The 20,879-nt window shown below is 38.7% G+C and overlaps 1 protein-coding gene across 1 annotated transcript in view; it reads right to left on the minus strand.

Moving 5' to 3' along the window:
* Positions 1 to 1,692: 1,692 nt before the first annotated feature.
* cdk14 (cyclin dependent kinase 14) overlaps positions 1,693 to 20,879 on the minus strand; it is a 129,876-nt gene continuing 110,689 nt past the window's right edge. The window contains exon 15 of the mRNA XM_076148578.1: positions 1,693 to 6,364. The gene's annotated coding sequence lies outside the window, so the exon portion shown is untranslated. The remainder of the gene's footprint in view (positions 6,365 to 20,879) is intronic.

Here is a 20,879-nt window from a genome sequence, read left to right on the forward strand (position 1 = left end):
CTCGCGACTCTCGCTCGCTCACTCTCGCTCTCTCGCTCTCTCTCTCTCAGAAATAAAATGTGACTTCCTGCCAACCCTTTCTAAATAAAAGTCTATTTACTACTCTAAATAAAATGACTAGCATATAAAACGACATATTTCAAAGCACTATTTAATAATGGCCTCACAGGTAGATATCAAAGTCAACCCATATGAAAAATAGTGAGGAACAATGAATGAAACCATTCAGCTGGTTCTGTGTGTACATGTAGATGTACAGTACGTAGTCGTCTGCTCGAAGACTGAAACAATTACTTCCTGTTTTGCTGTCTTGTCTCTTTCTTCGAGTAGCTTTACATTACAGCGCTCTCTCTCTCTCTCTCTCTCTCTCTCTCTCTCTCTCTCTCTCTCTCTCTCTCTCTCTCTCTCTCTCGCAGGGATTTAGAAGGTTTTTGGGGTTAGGGAGAGTCTGTAACTTCTTTCCTAATGTTTACCCTATTTGCATGACTTTTGTTTTCAATTGACCTCTGTAAATTTACTTTATATTCTGAATGAACAGCCTGACAAAGCGTAATCAATTAGTAAATTACCATCAATTAATGAACCAATCAATTAATTAATTAACTGTCACCAAATTAACCTTTTGTTAATTTAATTTTGCAGCTATATTTATTAAATCTAAATCCTATCCCAAATGTTCATGATCTGTAATATGTTTTCCTTCCTTGCTACTTTTTACACCTGGCTGTTACAATTTTGTTACCCTCCTTTTCTCCAAAAATCCAGGTTCTACACTGGTGCACTTTTAGGCTATTTAACTAGTTTTTAATGAGATTGAGGTCAAGTCTGCAGTGGATGAGTTTAGTCATTCATACCAACAACAAAGTCCAAGAAAGTTCCCATGTAAATTCGCAGTAAACTTCATAACCATGTGACTGAGCATGTGACACTTGATGCAAGCCACATGGATACATATCTGCATTTGTGATTTCTTTAACAAATAACTTAGTGTTTACTCCATTGTTAAAAAAGCATCGTCAAGTGATTCAAGAATGCATCATGCTCTGTGTAAAAATAGTGCTATCAAATATTGGCTTCTAAATACTATGCATTGAGACTTTTTCTTCTGCAACGAAAAATACAGATGATCCCTAATGTAGACAAGATGAGCAAAGCTTTCCAACTGGGAATGTAGCCTGTCTACCTGTCAGGAGGAGAGAGGCGAGGAGTGTCAAATGCACACTGACAGGAATGCCAGAAAGCCACCCAATCCAGCCAGATTATGGGTTATATTCCAAAACATGATGCGGTCCATGAAATCATACCCCAGAAAAGCAATGTTTCATATTCTGCCTTGTTTATATGAAACCTGAGGTGCAGAAATAATAATAATGACAATTGTGCTTGATCAAAGCATAGCACATTATTTTACCTACCTTCCAAAGAGCTGCTGGTTTCAGTTTATGTGATGATGTAATGCTATATGTGCACCATAAGTGAGGCCCCCGTTAATGTAATATCAAAACATCTAATAATCTATACATTTGAAAGTCTATTGTAACAGATGAAACAAAGTTGCAGTGACATTGAAACAACAGAGGTCACATACCAGCAGAGATCAGATTTGAATCAGATCCAGGACCACAAATATGATCTGGAAAATAAAATCAACCAGATTTGGTTTGTGGGATGAAACACACAAACACACACATGTGGAGCATTAATAAATTTTATTTTTGGGTAAAACAACATTTAACAACATTTATAGAAGGACATTACATCTTCCATAATACCATTACATACAGGTTGTAACAAATAATGCAACAGCTAATCTACTGTATACTATAGTGTTTCACTTGAAGTGACCAGCGACACTTTCCAAACCACTTGTGAAAAGGATATATTTCAGTGCAGCATACAAAAAAATAATAGTAAAATGCAAGAGAAGCTTTGTACAAAACCAAAGTTATAAACACAGGTTCATTTTTCAGGAAAGCAAGGATGCACGTTAGATCCATCTGTATATACTGAGTGTGTTTCCAACCTATAGTTTCTGTCCACATGGTAAAGAACCTGAGAAGGCCAAAAATAGAAGCGTTTCAATATTCATATGTGATTTATCTTTGAAAGATAAGGGGACATCTACAACCCTGTATACAAACATAGAGGAAGCATCACTATTTTATTTTACAGAAGGTGTCTCATCACCTTAATCATTTCCGTCTTTGACTCTTGGTATTATTAGAATTTTAACACATTAACAACATTTGTCACAGTGCTAAATGTGCAAATTCACTACTTATATCCAAGTTGTCACTTCATTGAATATACAGTATATTGAATGAATTTACATTGGAAATATTCAAGTTTTTTTTGAAGAGTGCTTTCATGTACTCCAAAGTATTAGTTTTCCTACAACATTGCAGGGCCTTAAAGCTCCATAGAAGTACAGGGGTGGGTGATGATTACCACACAGAAAGTGTGCACCAGGAGAAACATACCAAAAGTAATTATTCAGCTGCTAATACTGCCTGCAATCCCTTAAAGCCACACAGGGCTGAACAATCTTAGCACAGCTACATGGTATTAACCCTCTTCTGTCACGCTGCTTCATTGGCATTACCGACCGCCTCTACTCCCTTTTTTTTTCCACCACACAATCGCAGCCTGGGGATGACATTGAAAAGCTGCAAGATAACTTCGAGTGCAGCATTTCTACACAAATCACTTCAATCTGTGGTTCAAAGCTTGAGATCGTATTAACATCTGGAAGGAAGGCCGGTTTGCTTTGTGCATCAAGCAAAGCAAGTGCATAAAAGCATGGAATGTAGGGCAAAACTGATTATTTTTTCTAATAAAGTGCTTTTACAAAACGCTATTTGGGAGACATTAGCTCATATTGATGTATTTTGCCTCAGGGGGGACGCTCTCTGGTCAAACAAACAGTCATCCATGTGGTAAAATGTCAAAGGTCTCCACAAGGCTCAAAATTGCTTCTCTTCATCGAATCTGAGAGGCTGCCACGCATGTACAGGTTGGAGGTGTCTGCAGGTTAACACTCTACTCTGACTGATATGGCTACATCGTACAGGTGGGAAAAAAGATAGTTTTCAAATCAAAACAAATTCTGATTCTTGAGAGAAACAATTCTGGAATTCTCACGCAGATGAAAAATCGAGACTTAAAACGTTGCATATTGTTTAGCTTTTTACAATTGTATGTCTAGTAGCATATGGACAGAGTTTGATGAGGAACCGTAACACAGACTCACTCTGCAAGGTCTTAATGAGCAGCAGCCTCTCAGTTTAAATCTCTAAGTCTGGACTCACTTTGGATTTTACAACATTAATGGCCAACTTAATATTCAAACTTTGTCACAGAAAACAAGGTATTGTAGTAATATAAGTAACATATGGGAACATGTCATCACTGCAAGCTAAGCTCTGACGGGGCTCACCTTGATACAGCTAGGCTGAGCTCTGTCCAATAATGATAGCCGGCACACACTGGAAGCAGTGCTTTGTATTCCATTGCTTACTTTATTTACAAGGACTATCGCCCATTTACTCATGGTACCACCATCCACATGAGGAGGCAGCATGCTAAGCAGTGTGTTTCAGATGTCCCTCTCCTTGGCCACATCCTCAGCTATATGTAAAGAACCATATTGTGTTGTAAATATGCCGATTTCCTCAACATGCTTCAGAAACTTTATAAATGACCAAAAAAGGAAATAAACATACAGTGCAAGCCAGGGCCAATATTATTGTTTCTGTAGGTTTCAAATCAATCCATTAAAAAAGGAAGCCATTATTGTATTGATAGTACTTCACACTGATCATTGTACTCTTAGCTCTAATATTCAGGTACTTTCACACAAAACATCTAAACATCATTGTCAGCGTGACGCCGTAGAACATATGCGACAGGTAGGATGGATGTTGAAGGGCACACGCAAGGGAGTCTCAGCATGAGAACATGTCAACTCGTGGTGGTGGACGACTTGATCAAAGTATCTCCACATGTGTCTCATTTGTCCAGATAACAAAAGCTCCAGTCCCATCTTAACATTTGACTGATGAATCTTTCGAATTATTGACATAAATCAGCAGTGTCTGATGTAATATTGCAGATTTTGGATGGCATCAAAGTGAAAGGAAGGATTGTCAGGATCTAGATCAAACAACACATGACACAACCTATTGCCTTTTGCCTCTCGTACATTAGGTCATATGCATGGAAGCACCAGTACTTAGGTATTGCCTGTGTTTAATACACATTCACTCACACACACATAAACACACACCAACCTTTCTCCAACACACACACGCACACACAGCTTTGTCAATTCTGGTATTGCGTCTGTATTCTGCACACTGGTCGGCGCTGTCCTTGGTATGTTGTGATGTGCACCATCAACATCAACAGATATTAAGAAGTAAAGGATTTTCAGCTGCAGTACAAAACTCAGATTGGTCTGGTTGCTTCATTTTTCCCTCAAGTCAAGTCTGAGTCTCAGGGATGTAGCTTTGACTTACAACTACACAGCCATCTTCCAACACTGACTAAGAGGAGCCTTGGACCTTCCCCTTACTGTAGTGGGAAATATACTTGCAGTCAGGTCTCCAACATAGAGGTCCAGAGGAGAATTAGGTGGTATTTAAAATAATTCCACATTTCAACAACCTTGGTCTTTGAGCATGTGGCAACAGAACTTCTCAATTATAACAGACTTCACAGGTGTGTTCATCTCTGTTTTCACATCCAAAATGATCTTAGATGTGAAAAAGACGAAATTCCAAACGTTTCCGTGCTACTGTTGATCCTTACTCACAAACCTGTCGGATTTACGGTGCATGCAGCACACCCTGTGTCCTCCACTTTTTCAGCCATAGATCATATATTTCAGCAAATAACCTGGTGTTACTAACAGTACATCTGTCTGCATTGTGACAATGACTCGAGCAAGTTGTTCCCAGCTGCTCAAGTCCAGCAAACATCTCCAAAAGTCAGTAATTGTGATATTATCAGTTATCTGGCTGCTTTGCTGAGACATTATATCCAGGCCATTTCCATAACTTTGGGCCAATTTCATCATTATTCTATAAACATTTTCAAATTCCATTACTTTTTCTATTCTTTCTTTTTTTTTTTTTTACAATAGAAAATTTGATTTGCCTAAAATACAAGCCGAATTGATCATATACAATTTCTTGTATATGTGTAAGTCGGCTACCCTAACCCTCACCCCACTAGGCTGGAAAAGATGGAAAATGAGAAAATATCTTCAGAAGATCAAGTATTGTTTTGGTTCAAATACAGCATCTAACCCTGATTACTACAAGTTTCTACAAGATATATTTCTATGGTGTAAATCAAACGTGTTGACGAGAAAGTAACAACTGGCTCACAAATATGATGATGAGCTGATCAGTACAAATTGTGGTAAAGTAAAGAAAAGCAAATACAAATTGTTAATTTCTTATTTGACCCCTGTTGAGACATTAACAGAGGTCAAAATAATACAATAAAATAAATAAAATAAAAATTAAATCACTTCTTTAGCAGATGCTACCAAAGAACTTGGGATTTCCAAAATGGCCATTAGAATATTTGAAGTCTTATGAAGCTAGAAAGCCGTTTATCATCATGATCCTCACCATCACCATCATCATCATCAGCATGGTCATTAGGTGCTGTCAAACTGCAGGAACTCTTTCAGGGAGCTGGAGCCAACACATGCCACATGCCATCCCCCCTTAGTTCCTTTCAGCGTCACACCTCCTATTGTCTGTCTGCCTTCTCATAACCTGGTACAATCTGTTAGTAAAGAAACTGAAAAACATTTAAATGTCTTTCATTGTTTTTTTTTCTTTTAGCTGAGTGCATTATTGTAGTCTTATGAGTCATTTTTGCTTGTATACAAGTTTTTTGTATTATTTTCTTCATTTGTGTCTTGGCAAGTGAAGTATAGTGGTGAGAAGATGTAGCAATACTAAAACTGTTGAGTATATATTTTCTAGATGAGTATATTGTACATACAAATATACATTCTTAAATAGGTGGCTAGTTACACAAAACACATTATGTACCAATAGTAAAGTCATGTTTATACTGTGACAATGATATATGAGTTATTTTAACCTTAAAAAAGTAAACAAAGTTTGCAAATGAAAACATAGGTACTGTTCAATAATGCACACATGCTTCTGTATCTATACACACGCACACGCACACGCACACGCACACACACACACGCACACACACACACACACACACACACACACACACACACACTGTGAAGGTAATAAATAAAGAGAACTGGGGCTCTTTCATTCATCTGGATAATCCTCCTCAGCATCTTCGTCTTCACGCGTTTTGCCATCTGGAACACAAATAAATCAGACATCACTGTCAGTAACATAGATACAAACTTAGTGAAGCTTTCACATGTCAATGCAAACAGTAAAGATCAGATCAGACAAATCAAAGCTTATTCTTCAGTAATGAAACCTGTTAGTTTGGGATGAATCTGATCACATTTTCACTCAGTACAAATTTTACTCTTTTACCAGTGATCATTTTTTTATTTCCATTTCAATTATTTTATCATTCTCCTGAAAGACACAATGACAACACATTCCTTACAGGATTCCAGTATGGGTCACCTGGCACAGGGGGTGTAATAGATACTAGCCAGAGAGCATTTCACAGATTGTGACGTGGGCAGGAATGTTGATGTGTCAGTTACTGTAGTGCCAATGGAAAGAGGCTGTGTAGATGGAAAATACAAGTTATTTTCTATTTAATGAGCAGTAGATCTGTTTAAGTATATCCCAATTTATGAATTGACTTTATTTATACTGTACTTACTGTAATGAACTGTATATATGCATACTTTATTTTTGTAATGCCATTCCCACCTTTATTTTGACATGAGCTTTTGCTCAATGATTTTACTTAAATATTACATAACTATACAAATATAGAAGCTATTTGTACTAATTTCAAAGCTGTTGTTATAGGCACAGATTGGATATTATCATAAAACATTGATACGCCAAGTCTTCATAATGTAAATTATGAATCGTGACTCCACAGTTTATCTTATCAACTAACATCCAACTGTATGCAGGTTGTGTATATTTTACTGTTTTGCATGCTTTTAAAAAAGAAAAGAAAAACAGCATACATTGTATCTATGACATTTTCAACATGAATTAACAATTTGTCTTCAAAGAAAAAAAGCAGTAAAATTGCCACAATATAAATGAGAAGATGCAGAATACAAGATGCAGTGGAGAGTAAAAAGAAGAAGATGACCAGAAGGGGAACAGTGAATTTGGAGGGATATAGGGATGGGAAGGAGGAGGAGGATGGAGAAGATGAAAGGGAAGGAGAAGAAGATGGTGAGCAGGAGGAGAGTCGGAGCAGAGGGAGTAGAGGATGAAGAGAAGGAGAGAGGATAGAACGGAAGAGGGGGAGAGGGTGAAGAAGAGGACTACTAAATAATGCATGGCCTCTCATAGGTCCTTTCTACCTCGACAGCCCCCTTTATCCCCTTCTCATTCCCCCAATCTCTCTCTCTCTCTCTCTCTCTCTCTCTCTTGGAAGTCATTTCCAGTGGATGGAAGCCTGTATACAGTATGGACAGAATCTCAAATCAAGGATTTGAATTGTGAGTCTCTTTGTTTCAGTTCCATGTGAAAGTGCAAGTGAGACATTACACAAGGGCAGACCATTGAACAGCGTAAACCAATGGGACGTCAGACAAAGGAAGTTTAAGTAGAAAGGCTGAATGGATGGATGTAGCAGCATCTACCTTACCTTACCTTAGCAACTTGCACGTTTAATTTAATTTAATTTAGTTTGTTCATTAAATTTCATGTGTTTTTAATTACATTTTTTCCACAGTTGTTGCTTTATATGTTGATCGCACCAACGACCAGAAAAAAATCCTTTTAAGAGTAAACTTAATTGGCAATAAAGCTATTCAGATTCTGATTCAGATTCTGATCTAGTATGAAAACAGATACCACAACTCTTTTAAAGTCAAGGTCAGGAAAGCTGTGTATCTCTATCATGTGTGAGTGTGATAGGCAGGGTGTCATCACTCCTTACTACGCTGTCATATGCTATGAGCTGACAATGGATTTTTTTGCTATTTAAGGGATCCCATTTACTATGAACAGATGTAGGTTTCCGCTCTCTTGGGATGAAAGAGAAGCAAGAAGGCGAGTGTGTGTTTGTGTGCGCGCACTAGGGAGTTCCACTTGGGAAGCAGATGGAGCTGGTGGGTGGGTTTTGTGGGTAGGATTTAGCAGGCATGACCAGCTGCTGGCTATCCTGTAATAGAGGGTATCTCACTACCCCCCAAAATAATAAGGTTTGGAACAATAGACCAGAATTGTTGTGCCAGTTGTATTGCTATAATTGAATGGAAGCTGATAAAGACAACACTGTTGCTAGATTAATGCCACTAAATTCACCACATTGCACTTGATACCTTTAAAACCCTCATTATGTAACTTTTTCTGATCTGTAAATGTAAAATGTATGTATATAGTATACTGTGTATATTAATATACATCCCTGTAAATATGATGTGGCCCTGTCACACCTGCTTGGTTCAGTCAGATTATTCTTAGTTCCCTTGGCCAGCTAAAACAAAACATATTTAACAATCTTCACTATGAATGTTCCAGAATAAGTACTTTGGGTCTCCTGAAAAAAAATCTACAATGTATATGTGGTACTGAGTGACAGAATGAGCTCCTTAGAACAAGAAATATGCAGACAGTGTAAAAATAGTCTGTCTTTGTCCAGGTTGAAGTGTTTAATGTAAGCTGTAAAAATGGCCACAGATGCCACAACCTTCACTTGGTAGACTACAATGGAGACCTGACAACCACGTCTAACCCTACAAAAGCTTTCACGCAGCTCCTCTGGAAGCAATCTCAACCCATTGCTGCACACTTTTGGAGCCCTTCATCATCCTCTTCCTCTCACTGTCTCCAGGTCCAAATATAAACCATCTCCTCATTCCAGTAACTTTCCAACCAGGTTTATGTCTCCAGAAACCTTCCGCCAAATACAAACCTTTCATCCATGCTTTCTGATTGATCAAAGACCTGTCACTACCAGGGAATCGCACTTATGGAAACATTAATTCCCACCAGATGGCCAGCAGGGAGGCAGGGAAAACAAAAGAATATACTCCACCAAGACATTGAAAAAAAGTACAGAAACAAATGCAATGTTGCACAGGTTTTCCATTGTCCTCTACATTGTTGACTGTTTGGGGCAAATGTTTATAATCTCAATGTAGGAAAAGGAACATGTTAGAATGAAACTGAAATATCTGCTTAATGCAATAAAATGCCATCTCATAAAATACCAGTTTAAACAACATTAATAAGTTAATCGTTAATTAATAATCAACATTGTTATTGTTAGTAATCATGAAAGATCAATACAATCATCTTACATGAAATGGATGGATACAATGTGTCAGTGAGTGTGTGTGGGCTACCAAAAAAATACATGCACATGCACAGTACACTTAGTGAGTACTTTTGGTAAGTTGGCTTAACTTCACAAACTATGATTGGATTTGGACAAAGTACAGCTTCATCCAGCAGTTATTATATGTCCACATACCTTCTCTAGAGTGGTTTTCAAACATATTTGGCTGAGGGACTGACAGACATGGACCCCCCATCCACCCATACCCCTCTGAGCCAAGAGGTCATGACCTCTGACCGTTCCCCCCCAGGGAAGTCCCGTCATGTCTGATCCTGTTTAATGAACTCAGTCAGACTGCCTTTAAATGTCACTCACTGAACACCCTGAGCAGGGAAAACAAATGGCTGAATAAGCTGCTTTTATCATAGCTGTGTATGTGCGTCAGTCTGTGTGTGTGTGACCTGAATTGAGGCTTTGGATTGATTTTGATTAACTTGAAACTTTTTCCATTTACACTAATGCAGAATTTTAATTAAAGCCACAGCTCCCCACAGAAACTCCACTGTACTTAAACTTTCCAGTCATTAGGGTCAGAGAGACGCTGTGTTGTGCCCAAGTCTGTGTGGAGCTGCCATAGCTACACCAAACACTGCTCCTGTGCTGACCAACTGCTCGACAGTTCAACGTCTAATGAGGCAGCGAGGCAAATAATATAGTAATGATCCAGTTCATGTAGAAAACAGTAGAAAACTTGAAGACAATTTGACCAACATACTTGTCAGACATGCTTTGTTCAATCACATGATGCCACACGCACGCACGCACGCACGCACGCACGCACGCACGCACGCACGCACGCACGCACGCACGCACGCACGCACGCACGCACGCACGCACGCACTCAAAAACGTGAAAATGACAATAAGTATTATCCACAATAGTGAGAAAAATGATTCATCTTTAGTCAAGGTCAAGTTACTCACAACGACTCTAGTTTAATAACATTTTGAAAAAAAAAGGCATTTTTTAGCCAGCTTTTCTTGAGCAATAAAAAAGCAGTACAAAAGCAATACAAAAAATCTTAATAATGAAAATAAAATCCTGTATGACGTTTTGCTCTTCATCTTCATCGTTTTGTATGAAAGCTGTTTCCTTACAGAATATTGTAAGACAAAACCGTCAGAAGAAAACAATTTCATATGCAGCAACAAATCCAAAAACAGAAAAGAGTTTTCTGACAGCTTGATTGATAATTGCCTCCATTAATCAAGTCAAAGATGACAAATAGTTTGCTTAGTGAAAACCCTCTAATACAGAGGCTACTAATATTTGTTTTACAAGCAAAGGAAGCTGTTTGCTCTGGTTCCATCAGGTAATCCAGCCTGGGCCGACTCCTAAAATCAACACTGAGGGATAGACATCGCCCCGAGCCAAAACTGGACTAGTCTAAAAGTCTGAAGCCTGCCCCAGCATTAAGCCTGGCCATTGTGCCAGTAATGCAGAAATTCCTACAGTCATCTGCCAACAAAACAGGAGCCACAATGAAATATGGGCCAGTGTTGGGAGGAGAAGAGGATGGAAAAGTAGGGGAGGGAAATTTCAGTAGGTGGTGCAAGGACAAAACAAAGCTGCATTAAGCAAAGTGTTCTCTATAAAAGTAATCCAAATGAATGGAAACTTTCAGTGGACTCAAAATACATATATCTTTAAAATTAGGCAAAATTATGTATTCGTATGTATTGTTCTACTGAACATTTACTGTCCTGAGACAGTTTGACAATGAAGTCATAATCACCACAACTGTTGATATTGAGAAACGAAACTTAAGTCATCACGTCAACATAACAAAACTACTTATAACCAAATTATTATATCATTGTTATGTAGCAGCCTCTTTTTCTGACTAAAATGGGTTGGTGAACGCATGTCTGAAAAAAAGAAGATCCATCCATAAGATTTAGCATTATTCAGGGATTTCCTGATTGGTGAAGAAGCGGTATGCTGGGGAGCAGCTGCTTCACCTTGTGTTACATTAGCAGCAGATTCCACAGAGACTCTGACCATGACCTGAGCACTGGTGCTTAGCTGGGAAAGTTGTTTTAACTTAATGCTCATGGCTTATAGCCCCAACACTCCATCGCTAAAGCACACTACAGAAGGCTTAGGGCTCTTGATGTGGTGGGTAATTCAGACAGATTTAACATGATTCAATGGGCACAAAGCATCACGTAACCATATTCCAATCAAACAAACAGCATGTACAAGCATTTACATTGAACAGAGCATTACTGCAGTATTTTTCATGACAAGCAGCTCCATAATTGAAGCTCATTCACATTCCCCCATGTTAATGAGGTAATGGTGTTGGCTAATGCTTGAGGAGGAGATCAGATCAGCATTTTCCATTTAGATAAGCTGACAAATCAACAGAGTGGACTAAAATTTGATTGTAAATTGGTTAATCAATAATCATGTTTTCACACCAATGAAGTGACACATATCAGTTTCTGAATGAGTTTTATGAATTCTTTATCTGATGTGAAAATTAGAAAAGACTTTCAACTAAATTAATAGGCCAGTGACAGAAGCAATACTTTTAAATGTTTTTTGGAACAATATATGCGTCCACTGAGGAAAAATTATCCTATTGCTGTAACTTTGCACTAGGTTCCACAGCCGTCTGAGGCTGTAGGTCTTGTTTCTGACATAAACAAATGGATGTAAATTGCTAAACCAATTTTATGCAACTGAAGATTTTGGTATTGATTTGTCCTCCACATGCAGGGAGTGGACTATCTCACTGTTACACATAGATACTGTTACCGGGCCGCTTCACAGCTATCGCTGTGTTGGAAAATGGGAAATACCAATTTTACAAGTTCGAAATTGCGTTCGAGCAATTCCTGGTATTTTTTCCTCGTTTCATCCGAGAAGCAGTTCAGATGTGATTATTACAAAATATTTGACAGGTGATTGCCTGGATCGGCTAATCCAAATTGAGCACTTCTAGAGCGTATTGTTGTCCCTTTGGGACATAGCATGATGGCCATAAACAAGGCCATAAACAAGTGTATTTCTAAAAATACCTGTCCACGCTCCAGCCCCCTACAGGCATAGAGAATAGATGGATTGATGTTCCTTTGAGGGTTTTTAATAAATATCAAATAATCCACATGTTTCAAACAAACCTGTCATCAATGATGCCGCACCATATCCATAATATCAGAGGTAGATCAAAACAAAGTATGATAAAAAAAGTCAAAATTTGACCTCATATACGATATAATCCCCTCTTGCTGCCATGAAGTAGAACTTTAAATAACTGTGGTCCTGTTTCGTGCAGTCAGAGGGGAAAGGAAAATTAAATTGCACACTGGGCTCCCCAGCTTGTGATACTGCCAGCTTTCTGCTCGAACACTAACACTTTCTTCTCTGTTTTTCTTGCCTTAGTTCTCAAGGCCAGAGTCAGACACAATCACACAATCACACAATCACACACACACACACACACACACACACACACACACACTACACAGACAAGCCTACTTTGAGCTGTGCATTCACGTGTTACTTATTACCACATGTCCTGGCAGCAGACACCCACTGTTCAGCTTCTCCAGTATCAGTGATTAATGTCTAAAATCACACACAGCCCAACAAACTCTGCATTCATGTAAGAAAAGACTTAAAGCTTCTGCATTCACAATTATAAAATGCGGACACAAACACAAACTGCACACACTCAGTGCCCTACAGTGTGTGCTTTTAATACAGGTGCAAACCATTATTTCATTATTCACACATTCCTCCATGCAAACAGAACCCAGGAACAACTCATCTGTAGTTATCTCTGCTATACTCTCCATTAGCTAAGTTAACCTATTATCAGCAGGTGGCAGGCAGTCTGTTGGTGCTGTTTATTCCACAACAATCCCCCGCTGACAGTATCATATCCTGCTTATTATAAGAAAACTTACTAAATAAATAAATAATTTCACACAGCACATTAACTTTAAATGCATTTATTACTAATTAACAAGCTCCAACTCATTGAAACAATCCTATTCCTGTTGCTCTACGATAGCCCAGCGACTGTGCTGCTACGCTATGACAGTAGAGTCTAAACTAGCTAGCTAGCAAGCTATAGTAGCGGCCTATTTGGAGTTAAAGTTAAATAGCAAATTTTGATTAACTGCAAAATGTGACATACTAAGTGAAACATCTTTAGGTATGTTGATGCTAAATCCCTCCCACTTTTCAGTTTTACAGGTTGACACATCTTCTTACCAGGTAACAATAAGAAGGTGCTACTAGAATGTAACGGCAATGCTAGTTTGTAGCTTAATAGGAATGTGAGCAAGTCCTGGCATTGTGATACAAAGTAGCTCAGATATGTGAAACAGCAGTGAATACTCTTTGTTAAAACTGCATAACATCAGTTTGACTTTACTTTCTCCTTGCCTACCGTTTTTGGATTCAGGCAAAATCACATGAACAAATCCCAACGTTCAAAATACACAATTACAAGAAAGGATGTTGTTCTTTGCAAACAGCCATCTGACTCTGAAACTTGTATAGCATCTACATGTGACCTCAACCTAATCTATATGACTTAAGAAACTACTTCTGATCTATATTCCTCTTAAACATAAGAGGACCACCACCACCACGACTCGTACTAGTCGTATATTCGTCGTATAGTCGTCTGATATTGTATGAGGCACTGAAAACAGATTCTGTGTACGACTTTACAACAAGATGAGTTACAGTCTGAGCTGAGGCGCACTTGAAGCTATGTGACGGCCATCTCTCACCAGGTCAACGCCTTCATCCACTAATTCACAAACACACCCTTTGGCTAGCGCTTGCCAGATTCCCATTCCATAAATCCTTATTTGGAGGTTGTGTTTTTCTTGTCTGGGTCTGGCAGACGTCCCCCGCACTGGGGTTTATGCAAGGCAGTGGAAATACAGAAGGGAAGAAGAGGGGAGGAAGAGGAGAAGGTGGGGAGAGATTGGAGAAGGAGATAGAGAATTAGGATGCAACTCAACAGACGTACAGCTTTGGGCGGGGGCCGATCCATTTGTCAAACTGAGCTTTGACAAGGTGATATAGGAAGGATGGAAGGAAAAGAAGGAAAAGAGAGAGAGAAGAGTTGTCTGAGAAACAAGCTACTTATAATTTCAAGTCATGAGTCAAGCTACTTTCTTAGCTACTCCACTACATTGACTTTTGTCCTTTTTTACACTGAATGTGTTTGTATGGATACATTTTCCATGAGGCTAAGTGGGGTGACTGGGAAGAATGATGCATCCTGGGATATCTTCAAGGGAGCAGTAGTGCTGGTAGTGGTGTGTTTAAGAATTCAATGCGAGTGTGTGTGCTTTGTGTAAAGTTGTGAAACAGTCATAACACTGAGAGTTATGACTGGATAATGTGTTTGCATCACATTGTATTTGAACTCTCCTTTCTTTGATATTTGCCAGGAAAGACGTGGATTGGAAATTAAGATTTACAACTCGGAGCAGTGTTACCATGGCAACTCTAACTTAATCCTTGGACAAACTACTTGATTTTAATGTATGTATGTGTATTAGAAATGTCTCTTACAACAACCTTATCTAGAATGCTATGACTGGTGTGAGAAATTTGCCTTTGGAGAGAAATCTTTATTAGTTGTATGTTCGTGGATTTCAGAAATAAATAAAAGCAATGAGCCGCAATGGCTTTTAAGAGTCAGGGAAATGCACTGTGCAAATAGAGAGATTGTGTAATTTTTCAAAGGCCTGAAGCCGGAAACAAACACTGTTTAGTTTAGTGTGTTTGATCTTTGAGAAGATAGTGTTCTAGTAGTCCACTCATCCTAGGAATCCTCATCTCTGCAGGGAAGTTGTGAATCACCGCTGAACAATGCAGACTGAACAAGCGGTACAGGCTCAGGTCTGAGGCCTGAGTACAAGCCAGCAGACAGCCCCTCGTCTGCAGTATTTGTTATGTGAGCACAGCAGACAGTGTGTGTCTGTATGGCGCATAGCTGCTTTGTTTACCTTTACACATCAAACCGTACTAACATAGTTTCACTGGCTCAGTTGCTTCTTTACCTCCCACATTAAAATGTGCGTTCTAGACTAAATGTTTTCTGCTTAGATAACGTGAAAGCCCTCTGCCCAATGCAAAACATGAGATTAACGACAGGGTTCTATGTCTCTATACAGTACGGGTGGTTAAACAAAGGTTTTGTCAGTATAGGAGTGTTTTGATTTTGTTCTCCAGGTTTTTGTCTGTACTGCAATTAAGGCAAAACAAAGATAAGGCTTATGAAGAGGCTTCTGCTGTTTGGAAACCATATGAGAATAATTCCTTTATTATATCAAATGTGAGCTGATGGGGCAACAAACCAAAGTAAGTGGTTAGGAACAGTCACATCTAATACAAATCTAAAGTATGAGTCGCATACAACCATTGGTTAATAACCAGGAAAAAAATGAATTCAACTCATCATTCTATTGAATATAGCGACAGGTTGATGACTGAACTAAGTACAACAAACATCAATGAATGCACACAATATGACTAAATGAGAAAAACATCTGCTTTTGCACAAAAATGAAAGAATAAAACAAAATTTAAAAAAAACCCAAAAGACTGAAAGAGAATTTCAAACATTTGTCTCAACAAACGAATCACTGTATTCTGTGGGAAGCTAACTGCTCACTACATATAATAACAGTAACCACTAAATCATGATTATATGAATCCAATAAGTTTTGAACATTCACAAACATGAAAGTATTTCTCTGCCCTTTTCAAAGTATTTGATATGTGAGTTTATGGTGGAGTAATTATATGAATATTTGTCGGGTTCCATCAGTTATGAGTTGTTGACAACTGTATGCATTTTGAAAGGCAAATGGAGGGGAACAGTTTGGAAACTTGGCGTCATGACAACCTGAATGGGTAGTTTGCTTTGCAAAGCCAGTTGAGTTTTTGCCAAAGCCACAGTGAAAAGCTCAATTAAATTCATCACTATTCCCACAGCAGCTTCAGCTATTTCACAGTGTTCACAAGTAAAATATGTGTGTGTGTGTGTGTGTGTGTGTGTGTGTGTGTGTGTGTGTGTGTTTGTATGTGTTTGTGTTCCTTTAAAAAAACATATTTGGCAGGGCAGGAAAAAGTATAAAGCATGACTAGCAGTATCTAGAGGTTGGCTTATTTGATAAAAAAAAGTGAATGTGTGAAAAAAAACACAGCATTGCAATAATTGTGTTATTCTTCCTACATGCGAGGGTAAAAACTCAAAGGTGGCAAATGTCCAAACACAATGACCTGCATAAAAAAACTGTTTCAGTTTGATGGTTTCAGCAGTATGAAAACTTGGCGATGTTTTCAACTTTCATTTCAATCACTGCCCCTTATTCACATGTGGGGCAGTGATTGAACAATTCAACAGGTAAGCAGACTGAGTTGCTGATCTCCTCGTCATTCTGGTCCCTGAATTTTTCCTTGTTCTTGGGTTTCTCTCTCTGTTTGGTTTTGTCCTTGTCTTCTGTGTTACCCATTGGTTTGTATGTTTGTATTTCTGTGTTCTGTTATTAATCCAGCTTTACTTCCATACATTTTGTTCTGCCTTTTAGCCCTCCTCCTTGCATTCTGAGCTAGCTCTCTGTTCTCTTATAGCCAGAGCCTCACACATATGGCAATATTTCCTAAGCAAATGTCTGACTGTTCGAATTCGGGCTCAATAAAGCTTTTAAATGCACTGTAGCCATCTGTGTGGGGTTCTACTGCTAAATAAAGGACATGGAGGCTAGCAGGTTAATTTTAGAGCTCTGTGGTGTCATTTAGACTACGCTCCCTCTGTTTGGATTTAGCTCTACAAACACACACACACACACACACACAAACACACACGCACCTACACACACTATTCCTCAATGACTTTCCTTTCAGGTTAAGGAATACATAATAGACGGTTGTTGTCTTGAGAGGACAATTGTGAGATCAGATGGTTGTGGTGCCTCTCTGGCAGCTGTGGTGTCACTTCCCTGTGAATTAGTTTGTTTTGGGTTGCAGATGCTTTGTAAAGACTGGGTGTTGCCCACCGTGGGATGTGGATGCTGTATCATATTGCAGAGAACATTTGTTTGGAACGCCACCCAGACATGCTGAACTGGCTGGTTGGAGACTGTATCAACAAGCTATTGTTCATGCCTCAATATGTGCAGAAAGCCGATAACCAGTGGTTATTCTGTGTCAGACCATATATGTACAAATCCCAATTCCAAAAATATTGAAAGTGTGTAAAATACAAATAAAAAAAACCAAACAATTAAAGCAGAGATTTACTTCTATACTATACTTCATTGAAACAGAACACATGCAAGATCATTAATGGTTTAATTGATCAAGAGCAGGAGCTCAATCAAAATACAGTGTATACGGTGTGTGTGAGGAGACTCAAAGCCTTCCGCTTTCAGATCTGTAGGGTTACACAAATACCCATGTGTCTTGTGTCTACAGTTTCCTGTGCGTGTTCTCAAAGATAATAATATCTTTCAGAAATAGAAAGTGCTGCATGAGCTTTTCTTCTTACACAGGCATCATCATCAAATTTATCATCATACATTTCTTGTTTTCTGATATGGTTTTAGCATTGTTTCTCTCACAAACACAAAATGTTGTGAAAAGAGAGTTTTCAAATAACTGCTCTATGTTGTTTTATTTGCATTTTACACACAGTCTCAACTTTGGATTTGGGGTTTGTACAATTGTAAACATACTTAGGATTGGAGTGCATTATTCAGGAGTGCTGTAATTCAGTTAAACATTTGGTTATGACATTCCTAAATGAAAAAGTCCTTAATTACAGTGCAAAAATGAACACAGCTGAATTGCCTTTATTACCTATCAAGTGCCTCTGACAAGCGATCCAATAGTAACAGGTAAGCGAAGCACATTCACTCTTTCTCCATCACAGCAGAGGGCTGCTGTTGATGGCTGTGAACACAGTGCAGCTGCTTTATTGTGGTCTAAACGGCTGAATTAGGTGAGGTAATCAGTTTGAACATGCCATTCTATTTCGGTACGTTCTCCTCTCTCTTACTAATTGGATTACAAGCAAATGCAGACTGAGCAGCGTGGTAGGTAAGACACATTTAGGTATTTAGGGGAGATAGAGAGAATCTGAGTGAGAGTCAACAACATTAATATTTGGGGAAGTGTCTATTTATTTGTCTGTTTGTCTGGGGTGGGGTGGGAGAGGACATAACAGGGCAGGAATGGCTCTAACAGCAATGACGTTACAGCCAAAGCAACCTACTTTAAACCTGGAGCATAGAGAGCAGTTGTGAATATTACTAAAAGAAATAGATGTCTACAACAACCTGCTTTGATAAATTAATTCTAACGTCTGTAGTTATGATGCTTACACTCTTGTGTGCACTGTGATGAAGGCACTGTACTTCTCAGAGATTTCATCCAGTCACATATTGTGGCCTACTAAATAACTCAATAAACTTCAGTGATAATAAATTGTGATCTTATCACTGAACTTTAGTTTAATGGATTTTGTGGGATTCAGGCTTCATTCATCCATGATGTTTGTTACTCCCCAAAATAACCTGATAGCTCCTGATGGCCACTGTGAACACAACACAATGATATATCTACTAGAAAATATATAGTATAAAAAGGCAAAACACACTCGCACACACACAAGAACAAAATTTAAACGGGGGTGTGGACTCAAAATGCATGCTTGGACTCAAGTCACATATTTTCTGTTTTGAGATTAAATGTCAGTTGATCACAGAAGACATGCAACTTAACATTAATGAATCAGTTATACAAATTATTTTTAGCCTGGACTTAATATTGACATAGAGTTATGTCTTATATAGGAATCAAAATTTAAGATTTAGGATTTATGACTTTGCTTGAGGATCTTCACTTGCCTGTCTTGACTAGAGACTTTAGTTCCAAGTCTATAAAACAGTATGTAGCAGCAAACTGGAATTTACTTTACTTTACTTTAAAGGGGATCTCATTACATTTTCTCAAGGAGACAGGCTAAGGTTGTGATAATTATAGCATAGTATGTAATCATTAAAACCCTCTCCCTTCCCCCAGCAGCTTTACATTCCATAATCCATATATTCAAATGTAGCACTGACACAGAAATGGTATGCTGAGGACAAGAGAGCAGCACTGGCACAGTGTACCGCAGTGCTGCCTGGTGGACAAGTTCTGGGCTTTTTGGAAGGTAGGAGCTGTTATTTGGAGGACCACTGGTTTGTATAATGAGCCCTATGTCTCTCTTACAGACATAAATACAAACAAACGAACAAAGAAAAAAAACAAAGATCTTCATTTGGTAAAGCTTCTCCATCCAAATGTTTCATCATTCAACTTCTGCTGACTAAGGAACACTGTGTTATAATTTAACAGGCACATTTAAAGGCCAAACTCTATTCATATTCTGTCCCTGTGCAGCTACTGTGACAGAGCCATAACCATGCTGCTGCATGGCCCAGAGTTTGCAATTTTGTGTGATGAAGATTTAGTTCAGCATCGCCCCCTCTGGTGAACACAATTGTCAAGTGTATTAATTAGCCTATTTTGTGTAAGTATAACGATCTGCATAGCTTAGTTAATTTACACGGCATGCATAAGAATGAAGGAGAAGGATTGCAGAGGAGGAAATCTGCTTGGAAAATTTGTTTCTTATTTACATAATTATTTAGGAGCTATGGCTGAAATGTTAGGCTTTAATGTATTCCAAAAAGGCTGGTGTTTGCTCAAGGATTGTGCACAGGGACTCAGCTGGTTAATCAAGAATATGTATAATTCATTTTTCCGAGCACGAGGTCTGGCACTGTGGCTGGTAAGATGAGTAATTCTAAATGTAATATTTTCTGCCTGTGAAGATGAAATAGTATACTCTGAAGACCTGCACTGTATTAGCAGTGCCCAGCCTAAACATATTGTAATTGGAAGATTTTCTGAGGTTGAGAATGTGGATTGACTATTGCCTGTACTGGCCCAACAACACTTCTACCTCCAGCCTCTATGCCCCCCGCTGAGACCCCCACCAATCAGTATGAGGCTGCATACACAAACAATTTTCAATGCTTGTTTCAAGCCCACATCTCTGATACACTGAGCAAATGTACAAACAAGGACATATGCGCACACACACACACACACACACACACACACACACACACACACACACACACACACACACACACACACACACACACACACACACTGATGTGCAGAGATTGAGAAGTGAATAATCTCTATGAACCTTGTGGTCCATGACAAGCCACCAGAGATCACATTTACATTTGAAAAGACTAATTACCAGGCTGCAGTGCAGCGAGCAGGAGGCGTACTGTAAGACAGGCCAGCACTGGCACTGATGCTGCTCATTG

The sequence above is a fragment of the Genypterus blacodes genome, unplaced genomic scaffold, assembly GCF_046128005.1.
Source record: "Genypterus blacodes isolate CSIRO-AG114 ecotype Tasmania unplaced genomic scaffold, CSIRO-AGI_Gbla_v1 ptg000040l_1, whole genome shotgun sequence".
In the NCBI taxonomy this organism is placed as follows: Eukaryota; Metazoa; Chordata; class Actinopteri; order Ophidiiformes; family Ophidiidae; genus Genypterus; species Genypterus blacodes.